The following is a 12507-nucleotide window of genomic DNA, read 5'->3' on the forward strand; positions in this document are numbered from 1 at the left end:
CCCCAAAGTGAACATTTCGAATAGTAAGGGAGTGAGTGAACTGTTTGCAGCGAGTTTGGCATCTATCACTGGATCGGATTTCTACTCCATTCTTCAGCCATTTGTAGGTGATGCCTTCATAGTTTACGGTCACCTCAAATGTAACCGTGTCTTTTTCTTTAGCATTGAGGTCTTGAAGCATGGAAGTGATCAGAATTGCTGAAAGATTTTAAAATGCATTTGTGAATATGCTGTATTTAGTCATTTTATATTTATTTCAAGTTTACAGACAACGTATTACTCACGTTTTACAGTCAGGTTACCAGACACTTTGTCATTTCCACACACAAATGTGTATTCTGAAGCATCCTCCTGACTGGCATTCATGACTTTCAGCTGATGAAGTTTGCCATGCACCACAATGCCAAACTTCTCGCTCATCTCAATCTCAACTCCATTTTTCAGTCAGATCGATGGAACATTGAAATGAGAAACTTCACATTCAAACGTTGCCACATGGGTCTCTGGAACCTCAATGTTCTTCATAGGTTTGGTAACTCTCAAATCTGAATATATACAAGAAAGACAAAACATATTTAGAATGCCAAATTTCACATTTAAGGTGAACACTATTTAAAAAAAAATCTCAAAACACTTACATTCAACTTTAGAAGTTGTGTGAATGAAACAACTTGTTTGCCTAAAAGCAAAGCCAAAGAACAATGACTGAAGATTACTTTTACCATTTATGGGATTGATAACATGCAAACAGCAACAAGTTGGTAAAATGTTTTACCTTGAACTAGTAGGAAAGCATGGCTTGAGGTCTCTCCAGCAATGTTCATGGCTTTGATCATTATACTTGCTGAGTCCTCAGCTAAGACATTTTTGATCACTAATTCACAGACATGGCCCTCTGGCCAATACCAGTATACCCGGTCTGACTTCTCCAATAAGACACCATTCTTGAACCACTGACATTCTGGATCTGGTTTACCGGTGACTCTACAGCGGAAGTGTACTTCATCTCCCAGGCAAACTGTCTGGCTCTGAATCCGTTCTATGATCTTAGGAGCCTCCATGCTTGGAGAGAGCACAATTTTCTCTGGTTTGACTTTGGGAATGTTGAGTTTACTCTCCTCTTCTTTATTCCTCTCAGCATCAGGCCCTAGTTCTTTTGCGTGATGAAGAAGTTCTTCTTTCCTCTTCTTCAGCATATCCTCATAGGACTCATTCTTCTTGCGGGACTTCAGTTCTACGGCAGTTATTGCTTCATAGTAGCCCTCCTGGGTCCTACGCTTAAATTTGCTTCTTAGCTCCTCTGTTTCTTCTGTTAATTTCTCATGGATTACTCTCTCAGTTTTCCTCAGCTTAACCACCTCCTTCGGTTCTTTAGAGGTCTCAGATGGTTTCTCAGCTTTGACAACCTCAAATGAGACTCTACCATGCTCTTGTGTTGGTACAGGAGCAGGAGCCTTAACCTCAGGTGCACGACGCAAGATTGACCTGAAGTCCTCCTTCTGCTGAATCTCAAATTTTACAAGATGCTCAGCAACACCTTCAGGGTTTTCAGCCAAAACTTTGACATCCCCTGAATCATAGGGCTTGGCATCTACAATTTCCAAGTAGTGAATACCATCAAAGAGAAGTCTGAATCGTTTACTTTTGCGGATGAGCAGTCCATTGAGGTACCAGTTAACTTTTGGGGTAGGGTAGCCGGTCACCCTACAGCGGAATTTAGCTGTTTCTCCCTCTGTAACTCTGACTGGCTCTGGAAGTAACACAATCTCTGGCTTAGTCTTTTCAAGATTATCATCTCCAGTAACTCCAGAAGGGCCACCCTCATGTGCAATACGCTCTATTTCATCTATTTTTTGTCCTCGCCTTCCCTCTGGCAACTGTGTTTCCTCAACAAGGCTTTTCTCATCTTTAACAATTAGTGTAGCAGAGGTCTGGTCAGCTCCAAACTTGTTGGTGGCTCTGCAAGTAATGACACCGCTATCTCTGGAATAAGCAGCTTCGTAGTCAAGACTGCAATAGCCAAACTCATTGACCATGCGTAGTCTGTTAGCAGCTGCTAATGGCTTGCCATCATGCAGCCACTCAACAATCATGGTCGGGTCACCAATAGGGGTCAGTCTACACTCAAAGTGCGCAGGTCCAAATCGCTTCAGCCTGACTGAGGTAAGCTTCTTTTTGAAGTGAGGCTTCTGTTGCTTCTCCTTATCATAGAGGTCACCATCTTCCCACTGTTCCTGACCATAGCGAAGATGCAGTGGCTCTAACTCTGGTGCAGCAATTTCTTTGGCCTTGTAAGTTCCCTTGGGAATGATAAGCTTTTTCTCAGGCTGAGGCATTACTGCATCCACCTCAATGTTAACTTTGCAGCGTGTGGTATCTCTGCCAGCTTTGTTGATAGCAGTAGCAGTGTACCATGCGCTATCAGATCCTGTACATGATGGAATCTTGAAATGAGCTTCGCCTTTACCACCCTCAATCCTAATAAACAAGTAAATTCAGTTAACTGTAATACAGAAATTAATTTTTTACAGCATGCACATCATCACAGAGAGTAACATTTTGATTATTTACTTACACCTGTATATTTTCAGTATTGAAAACTTACCTAATATGTGGGTGTTTATGTGGGGAGATTATGTCACTGTTCTTCAGCCAAACAATGTCAGGAAGGGGGTTGCCAATAGCTTTAACAGCTAGCTCAACCAAAGTACCCTCTTTAACGCTGATGTTTCTTAGCTTTTCCACAAATTGTGGTCTCACCAAGTTTTCCTTGTCTAAACATGACAAAAATGTAAAATTGAAGAAATGCCATTAGAATGCTTTAGAATGCAGTTGGCCTGAAGTGACTGTTTTACAGAAAGTCATTCTTTAAAAGAAACTGTAGTGTATGTAGCATCGTACCTTCAACAGTGAGAGTCATAGATACGGTTGTCTTTCCAGCTCTGTTCTGAGCAACAACTGTCCACTCGCTCTGTTCTGAGCAACAACTGTCCACAGACTCCTGAGGCATGGCAGGAACCACAATCATTGACTGAGTTCCATCCTCCTTTACCACAATCTTGTGGGTGTAGTCATTGACCACTTGTTGTCCTGTGATGAAAAAGTACAGTTGTCGTGCCATGGCAATAAAAGAATGTCCATTGTTTTAAAACCTTCTACACAACTGGGATATGCAGCTATCACTAACCATTGTGGAACCAGTAAGTTTCAGGCATGGGTCTCCCAACTACTTTCAGATCAAATCTTGCAGTCTGTCCCTCAGAGCACTTGAAGGATGATGGCTTCTGTACAAACACAGGCTTGTAGAGTCTTTCTAGCTGGGCCTCGTCTGTCTCATCAAGTCTACGAGCAGGTGATCGACCAGGAGAACGACTTGTGGAGCGTGGTGATGTGGACCTGAAAAATTAAGTATTTTTAATATCTTGATCTGATAAGTACTCTTATTGCAATATCATGTAATTTGCTGTAGTGATATTACAAAGTGTGATTTTCTCAGATTGAGAAGTCAAAACCTACCTGATTCTTTGAACTGCCCCTGGCTGAGGAATCTGTGTTTGTGCTATACCAGTTGGCTCCACATACAGCTTTCCAGAGCTGACAGCATTACCCTTTATGTTACTGACCAAAGCAGTATAGATGCCCTCATCTTCTGACAGCACCGTAGGAAGGCGCAGACTGGCTCTACCATCCTGCAGAACCTCAATCTGATAACGGCCTCCATGTATGATACGCTTGCCATCTTTGTACCAGACAATCTATAGTTCAAATAATATAACAGTTCATTCCATTCCTCTATTTTGACAGGCCAAGTATTCATGATATTCAGTACAATAGCAGTTTTGCTAGTGATATTGCTTAAACGTTATACTAACTTAGTTGAATGAATATTGAATATGTTTAAAGATAACAATTCAATCTTACCTTAGGGAGAGGGGTTCCTGTCATCCTGCAATGAAAAGTTGCACTCATTCCTTCCCTGAGTCTGTAGCTTTTAACTGGAGTATTAAAAACTGGATAAATAGCATCATGTTCAGAAACACTCATATCCAACTGCTCCCCATCCTCAATCACCATCTCCTGGTAAGTAATCTTCAGCAAGCGGAACTCAATTTCTTGGATGAATCTTTGCTCCAAGTTAGATATTTGTAACTCCTGTACAAAATTTAATTGTAAGATTCATTCTCACACTTTGTGAATTAAGTTGGTTTTCATGTATGATGTATGATTTTAAAATAGGATTTAGCAGCTTAAAATCTTTCATACCTGCTCTGAAATGAAGGACTGCATTATTTGGGTTTGTTGAGCCATCCTTCTCTGCATGAGCATCTGCTCTTTCTCAGTTACAGTCTCAACAACAGCAGGTATGTCAGCCACTTTTGGCTCCTCTATTATAGTAGTTACTTCGGTCTTGAATGTCTCTTCCTGTTTCTTCATATACAGCTCATATGCCTCTGTAAAATGCAGAAAAACAATATTAACATTTGAACTAACATACTATTGCCATTTATAATAAAGCCACCCAGAAAACTAACCTTCATCAAGCAGCATGGCTGAAGCAGAAATCTCTCCAAGTGGGTTTCTAGCAAATATGGTGTATTCTCCAGCATCATCAGCAAATGTCATGGAGATCTCAAGTTTGCATGCTCCTGTGTCCTTATTGTAGGCTACTCTGTACCTAGATAATGCATGAGTTTTTTTCATATTAACATATTTGCATCATAGAAACTATGAATTAAAGCAGAAGAAAATACATAAAAACCTAGTCACAATAGACATAAAACTAGCACATAATTTGTTTATCCACTTATTTATTATAAACAAGTCTGAGTACTTTTTACTCACAGAAATGAAAAAAGTATGGTAAAAATAAGTTACAAACAATTCACATTACAAAGTGTATATATGTACAGTTTAAAACATGCCTGTATCCAGTAGTAAGTGGAATTCCACTCTTCTTCCAGTAAATATGAGGCTTGGGGCTTCCTCCGACTTGGCACTCAAAGACTATGCTGTCTCCCTCCACAAGCTTTTGTACTGTGGATTTCTTCACAAAGAATGGGGCAACACCTGCTCCAGCCTCCACAGACTCGGAGACAGCACTTATTTCTGACATGGTCTCCTCTTTGGCTTCAACTGTAACCCTGTTTTTAAACACCAAGGATTCAGACTGCAAATATTATACTATTTAATATAGTATAACACCACAAAGATTTCCATAAACTTACTGTCTTGCAGACATTTCAATGTGTTCAGAAACAGTAGAAAAATCCTCCCGACTTTCAATGTCTTCTGACACTGAAGATGAAAATTGAACAGTACAAATCAGGTTGCAATCACACAGGTAATATCATTTTAAGACAAATTTCATGATCTGTTACCTTTAACAAGTAGGTAGCAAGAGGTGCTGATAGTTCCAGCCTCACTGGTAGCAGTGCAAGTGAAGCGGCCACTATCTTCAGCAAAGGCCTCACGGATCACCAAGTGGGCATAGCAGTTTTCATAAGTGATCTGGAAGTCAATTGAGTTCTCAATTCTGTAATCCTCTCTGAACCACATAATGGCTGGGGTAGGGTGGCCTGAAATCTGACACTCCAGAGTGACAGACTCTCCCTCTGTGACAGTCACATTCTTCAAACCCTAGACAAAGTCAAAACAGAATTAAATATTTAAACTTTACAAGCTATCTGACACATATTGGTGCACTCTATAATTTATACCATCCAAAATAGTAGTCATATTGGACTTACACTAATACTTTCATGTGTACATAAGTTTTTAATGAGGAAAAATTACTGAGTGCTCATTAACTCACAGCCACAATAGTTGGAGGCATCACTTGCTCTTTTGTGAGGGATGGGATTGCTGCAGTCTCAACAATCTGGATTGCAAAAAGAAACAAATCGAATGCATAAATTATTAAAGTATTATTATTATTTTTAATCTTTCTTGCAGCTTTTTCATTCACGCCTTTTCAGGCTTGTGGGGTTGAAATAGAAGAGCAAATACAAATCAGCAGTTCGTAACAGTTATATGACACAATGATTGATGGATAAAAGAGAAAAGATGGTGAAAGAGCATGATTCCCCAGTGAAGCAGGTGAGATCTTTACAGAACAGCTTGTGTTTACAATGGACAAAAAGCAGGGGGCAATATTGTAGTTGCATTCATTCAGAGTGATTTCAGTCAGATTAACTACATGAATCTACACACACACACACACAAAAAACAGCATAAGATTGTGTGATGCCCCTGTAAATGTGTCAGCATCTTTTTGCAACCACCATAAACTATGCTATTATACCTAATGAATATATATATATATATATATATATATATAAAGCTGAATTGTAATTGATTAATATTTAGTATAATAATAATAATACATAAAACATACACTAATGATCAATGTAAGGTTGAATCCTAGGATTAAAGTCAAAGAATATTTTTTTTGTACACTGGTAAAATAGTTTCATGTCAGGCAAACAGTGACTGATTCTTGGCACCCTTATATTATCATTCTATTATAAGACCATCACATGACACAAGCTATCTCTAGAGCTCAGCATCTGTCCACATCCATTACTGTCATCTTAAATACACCAACTAAATCAGTCTCACTTTTAGCTACTATTCTTTTATTGACAAAACAGGACATTTTCAGTTATCTGTTACACATTCATGCAGGCTAAAACTTCCCAAATCTATTTTCAAGAGGGTAAAATATAAAAAAAATTATTTATTATTGTAACTATTCATATCTACCTCTATTTAGGAGATTCAAAACAACCATGATTGATTAAATTCTGTAAGTACTAAATCTATTTGTATTTGTATTTTCTAAAAAATACAGGTAATCAACTTCTAAAAACTCCTCTTCAATTTACACCCTCAGTCTACATATACTCTAGGCACAGACTTCTGTCCAACCAAGAAAAGAAACAACTGTAGGCATACACATTTTTCCCACTTCAAGAGTAAGAAGCTGTAATTAAAAGGGTGCACATAGAGCAAATACCATCTGTGATGATGTACACTACAAAAAATAGGTTAAAGGGATCATTCACCCAAAAATGAAAATGTGATGTTTATCTGCTTACCCCCAGGGCATCCAAGATGTAGGTGACTTTGTTTCTTCAGTAGAACACAAACTAAGATTTTTAACTCAAACCGTTGCAGTCTGTCAGTCTTATAATGGAAGTGAATGGGAATCACGGCTTTGAGAGTCAAAAAAACATACACAAACAAAACCAAATTAAACCCTGCGGCTCGTGACTATACATTGATGTGTAAAGACACGAAACGATCAGTCTGTGCAAGAAACTGAACAGTATTTATATCGTTTTTACCTCTGATGCACTGCAATGTCTGAACTGTCCTGAGCACGTCCTCGACAGCCGGCGCCTGACGCATCTTCTTCTTGCTTTATGGCGGATCTCAGACTTATAAGTGCATTACCGCCACCTATCTCTCAAATGGACCATTGACACTCCTAATTGAGATTGTAGATAGAGTGTCAGTGGTCCATTTGAGAGATAGGTATAAGAGAGAAAGATAAGATATATATGAGAGATAGATAAGTCTGAGATCTGCCGTAAAGCAAGAAGACGACACGTCAGGCGCCGGCTGTTGAGAACGCGCTCAGGACAGTTCAGACATTGCAATGAATCAGAGGTAAAAAAAACATATAAATACTGTTCAGTTTCTTGCACAGACCGATCGTTTCGTGTCTTTACACATCAATGTATAGTCACGAGCCGCAGGGTTTAATTTGGTTTTGTTTGTGTATGCTTTTTTGACTCTCAAAGCCATGATTCCCATTCACTTCCATCATAAGACTGACAGACTGCAACGGTTTGAGTTAAAAATCTTCGTTTGTGTTCTACTAAAGAAACAAAGTCACCTACATTTTGGATGCCCTGGGGGTAAGCAGATAAACATCACATTTTCATTTTTGGGTGAACTACCCCTTTAACAGCGGATTTACTATATTAGAATTATTGTCTTTTGTGATGAAAGTGGTTAAATAGTATGCAACAATCACACATCTATTCAGATGGAAGAAAATCTTTATGAAAATGTATTGCCAATTGATGTTAAATATCAGTTACAAAACCACAAAATGGCAAGTTGGTGAAACTTGCTGGGCTAACATGCAAAATAAAGCGTGACTATTTAAGGTGTGACAATGAGGTGTGAAAACATTCGTTCCTGCCCCCACTGGATCTGACGTGGTTTCATTTACACTTCAGGTTAACAGTAGTCTCATTAATTTGTGTGTGGTCTCCTTTTAATCTCAATCTGTTTGCAGTAGAAGACAAATGATCTGAAATAGCTTCAAATGAGCTTTTGTCAGTGACCACACACAATGCAGCATTGTCATGTTTTTTGGTACATTTCTATTCAATGCATTTTTGTATTTCTTACTTAAAATGTAGTTACTCATTACTTACTTAAAACTTCAAGTAATTAATATTTTCCCTTTCATATTATCACAAAGACAAAATGCCACTTTTTACCTACTCATAGTTGCAAAAAATAGACCTACCTCTTTGACAGCAAATCCACCAGCTTGTTGTTGCATAGCAAAAGAACCTTCCCAATGCTGCTCCTTGTGGACAAATGTGGAGGAGGTCTGGACATACGAGGCCCCAGTAGTCATGCTGGTATAACTAGATTCTCCTACTAAACCCTCCTGCTTCCATGGAGGCAGTACATCTGCACCCTGTGCGACTTGTTTGAGTGTAGTCATTGGGGACTTGACTGGTCTGATAGGGGACACGGACAGTCTTGAAGGGGAAACAGGCCTAAAAATAAGACAAGGGGGGAAAAAGAATTAACAAAGGACAAATGCTACATAAGAAAGAGGTTTAATTTACTGTAAAGATAAGTTAACATTTGTTGCACAGAACACACATTTATTACATCATCATTGCACTTACTTTTTCATAAGTGTGGGTAAGGAAACATTACATGTCACTATTGATCTCAGTTAATTTATTTAGAATATGTGCACTCATACAAGGTATTGGTATGTGTAAAGGTATCTACTAAAAAGTAGTAATGGTGTTGAAAGTATACTTCACCTGTGAGGTGTGTGAATGGGGGCTTTAACAGGCCTCACAGGGGAAGGTGACTGATGGCGCATAGCTGCGACCTTTGACACTCCTCCCGGTGGGGTTGGGGACTTGGAGGTCAGCTTAGGAGGCACACGGGTTGGTGCCTTGTGAGCCAAATCACCATCCTCTATTTGCATTTCCATCATGGCTGCAGACTCAAAGGAGGCCTCCATTCTCTGTGAAGGACATGTAACACTGAGTTAACATGTTCTTTGGCAGTTAGCTTCAGGTCGGATGTTAACTACCTTTTCAACTCTAGCCTGGCGAGTCTGTGAAATCTGAGAAGTTGAAACAAAAGTCTTGGTCTTCTTTGCAGGCACTGCAACCTCCTCACCTGAAATGTAAAAAATACACATATAAAAAAAGATACATGCATACATACATTCACATGTATATTTATATAGTATAGGCCTACCCTATATAAAAAAATATCAAGTTAATTTATTTAATTTGGAAATCAAATCAAACCTTGAACCAGAAGTTCAGCTGTAGAGGTAGTACGTCCACTGCTGTTAGAAGCACTGACAGAATAAGTTCCAGAATCTTCTGGGAAGGCCTCAGCAATCAACAAACTGTAAAGGTCTCCGTCTTGAACAATCTGAAAGTCAGCAGAGCTCTGAATCTCAGCTCCCTCTCTGTAGAACTTCACCACAGGTGTAGGGATTCCTGCAACGCGAACATCCAGTCTCACTTGGCTTCCTTGTCTAACAGTTACACTCTGTAGTCTCTGAATGAAGTTTGGTGGCGCAGTTTCCACTTTGAGACGAACAAAAAAAACACACTTGTTTAGCACAAAAAGTAAAATGACAGAAATGTACACAGCTGTTTCTATGACTGCTTACCTGCGCCATTGGTGGCTCTCACAGAAAACCTTCCACTGTGTGCGGCTGTCACGGCGGGGATCATCAGAACAGCGCGGCCATCGCTGAATGAGATCTGAGCGCCGGGCAGAGCTGCAGCAGTAAGAACCTGGCCATCACAAAACCAGCTCACCTCTGGAACTGGATTACCTACAGAAAAATAGTGGAAGAAATTATTAAACAATCGATTTTACCCAGTGTTTTCCAATCTTTTTGTCTTATATACCCCCACAGCCCAATCAGTAAAGCTCAGGTAGCCCTTTATCAATGCCAAAACATACAGTATGTATGTACTTTTTTCTTCTGTGCTTACCACTAACTTGAGCCTCGAACGTTGCAGCACTACTCTCAAGTGCCACAACGCTCTGAAGCGGCTGTGTAAATGTTGGAGCTTGTGTTGACATGGTAGAAGGCACCCTAGGAAAAAAAGAATCAAGTAGTGAATGCCACATTACAGACAGATAATTGCTTAATGCCAACTGAATCAATTATATATACACAACAGCATTACAGTGTATGTTACTTGACAAATTAGGTGAGCTATTTTTAGCTGTAAAAGACCCACCCCACCCACACCTGGCCATCAGCAGCCTGTCATTTGTGAGAACTGTGAATGGCAGAGCTGTTGAGTGTCAGGTCAAGCACCCAATTGAATATGTTAGAAATGTGTGAACAGCGCACTGTGAGCTGTAAGATAACGCTATGAAACACCTAAACACATAACTAACTAAAAAGTCCTGATCGCCAAGATATTTTAAAGCAGGATAGGACCTATGTAACTGATGTTTCAAATTATCATGATGTAATTTATTAAGATTACCAATTACAAGAATTATATATATATATTTAAGGGGGTCTGAATACTTTAAGTACCCACTGTAACTGAAAATCTTATCCTACTCATAGACTTTGTCTGGAATATTGTTAAAAAATCAACAATATTTTCCCAACCCATTTCCGGTTTAGGGTATCCAAAATAACATGAAAATGAGCATTTTGACATGGTTACAAGCACTTCACTCCAAAAGTTTAATAATCTACAAAGACGCCACATACAAGCATTACAAAAGGCTTCACATGTGTATCATATAGATATTTCCCATACATAATACAAAATATAATTTGTGTTTAGACTCATCTCATATAAACACTAAAACAGCAAGATAATTTAATAATTACAGACAAATAAAGATCATTACAACTGCTTAACACAAAGAAAGAAAGAAAGAAAGAATTTACTCGCAGTTAAGCCATCTGCATCATTAGCTATACGGAAGAAACCAACAGGTGAGAGCGGACAAGCATTGACTCGCAATCACAGAGTCAAACTATTCGTGTAATAAATATCAATAATAATTTTTTTTTAAATGCCAATACAAATTTAATTCTGACTAAATGGCATCATGTGTGAAGGCTGATATTCACTATGGCAGAAATCCAAAAATAATCTATTCCTTCTTTGATTGACACTCACCATGTGGCACATAGCTGGAGGTGCAACTGATATCTCTGCTGCTGATTCCCTTAAAAAGACATCATGGCCCAGCTGGGTCACCACTCTTATGCTAGCACAGGGTATTCTGAGCATTATGCTATTTGCTCTTATATGCTCTTTGAGCATTATTATGATTTATAAAAGTAACACCGACTGACTATCTCATACTCAATCAAATAGCACATTGTAAGCAGCAGCACTTTTATTTTGCTTTAAAAAGGTGTGCAAGCATGGATGATTGTAGCTTATAAAAAGACTTGTTTTAATGACTGTGTTCTACAGAGTAAATGCCACTTACTTGTATCACAAGGTTGCCTACACTTGATGGGACTGTACCCAGGTGGCTAGTGCCTCAGCAACAATCCTCTTATCCAAAATGTTTCCAGAAAATCCAAGGTGAGAACGGTTGGGCCCCGTTATAACCCAAAAAACAAAACTACACAGGGTCTAAACGTGTAGTTTTGCTTTTCCCTTGCAATCCCTACACCCGAGGCAAGGCTGGGAATGCTCCAACTGCTCAGAACTGCTAACATAGTAGTTTTAGTTTATATACCTCGAGTCTAGTCTGCATCATCACTAACAAGCCACTCCCAATTGGTCTCTGTGCAAAGCATCATGGGAAAGTGATGCATTTTATGCAACTTCACACCTGTTACTCAGTGGTCCCCCTCCGAGAAGTTAATGCAAGCTTGATATACCTCTCACTCTGGAGTTTATTTACTACATTGGGTTTGTGGATTCAATGTTCATGCAAGTAAACGATTATGCTCATGCCCCATTCAATGACATGCAATGCTGAAAACCCTTATGGCAGGCATTAACCTGTTGATGACCAAAAGGAGAGACTGGCTGTCCCTGTCACTCAAAGGAAGGGCAAGGCAAGGCAACCCCCACTGTTAGGGACGGATATACTGGTAACAGAATGCTTGCTAACTTGCATATTTTTTAAATTTGTTATAATCATCCAAATTTGAGGGAGTCTTGATGAACAAAACATCACATTTTACAACTTTGTTTCAATGGCCCTGTTGACGTT

The 12507-nt window shown here is 39.2% G+C and overlaps 1 long non-coding RNA gene across 1 annotated transcript; it reads right to left on the reverse strand.

Moving 5' to 3' along the window:
- Positions 1 to 10056: 10056 nt before the first annotated feature.
- Positions 10057 to 11970, reverse strand: LOC107562719 (uncharacterized). Its single transcript, XR_001606021.1, has 3 exons — positions 11770 to 11970; positions 10290 to 10393; positions 10057 to 10126 (listed from the first exon to the last, which is right to left on the reverse strand). It is a non-coding gene; the product is annotated as an uncharacterized lncRNA (long non-coding RNA).
- Between the last annotated feature and the right edge of the window lie 537 nt (positions 11971 to 12507).

The sequence above is a fragment of the Sinocyclocheilus grahami genome, unplaced genomic scaffold, assembly GCF_001515645.1.
Source record: "Sinocyclocheilus grahami isolate Dianchi unplaced genomic scaffold, SAMN03320097.WGS_v1.1 scaffold834.1, whole genome shotgun sequence".
NCBI lineage: Eukaryota > Metazoa > Chordata > Actinopteri > Cypriniformes > Cyprinidae > Sinocyclocheilus > Sinocyclocheilus grahami.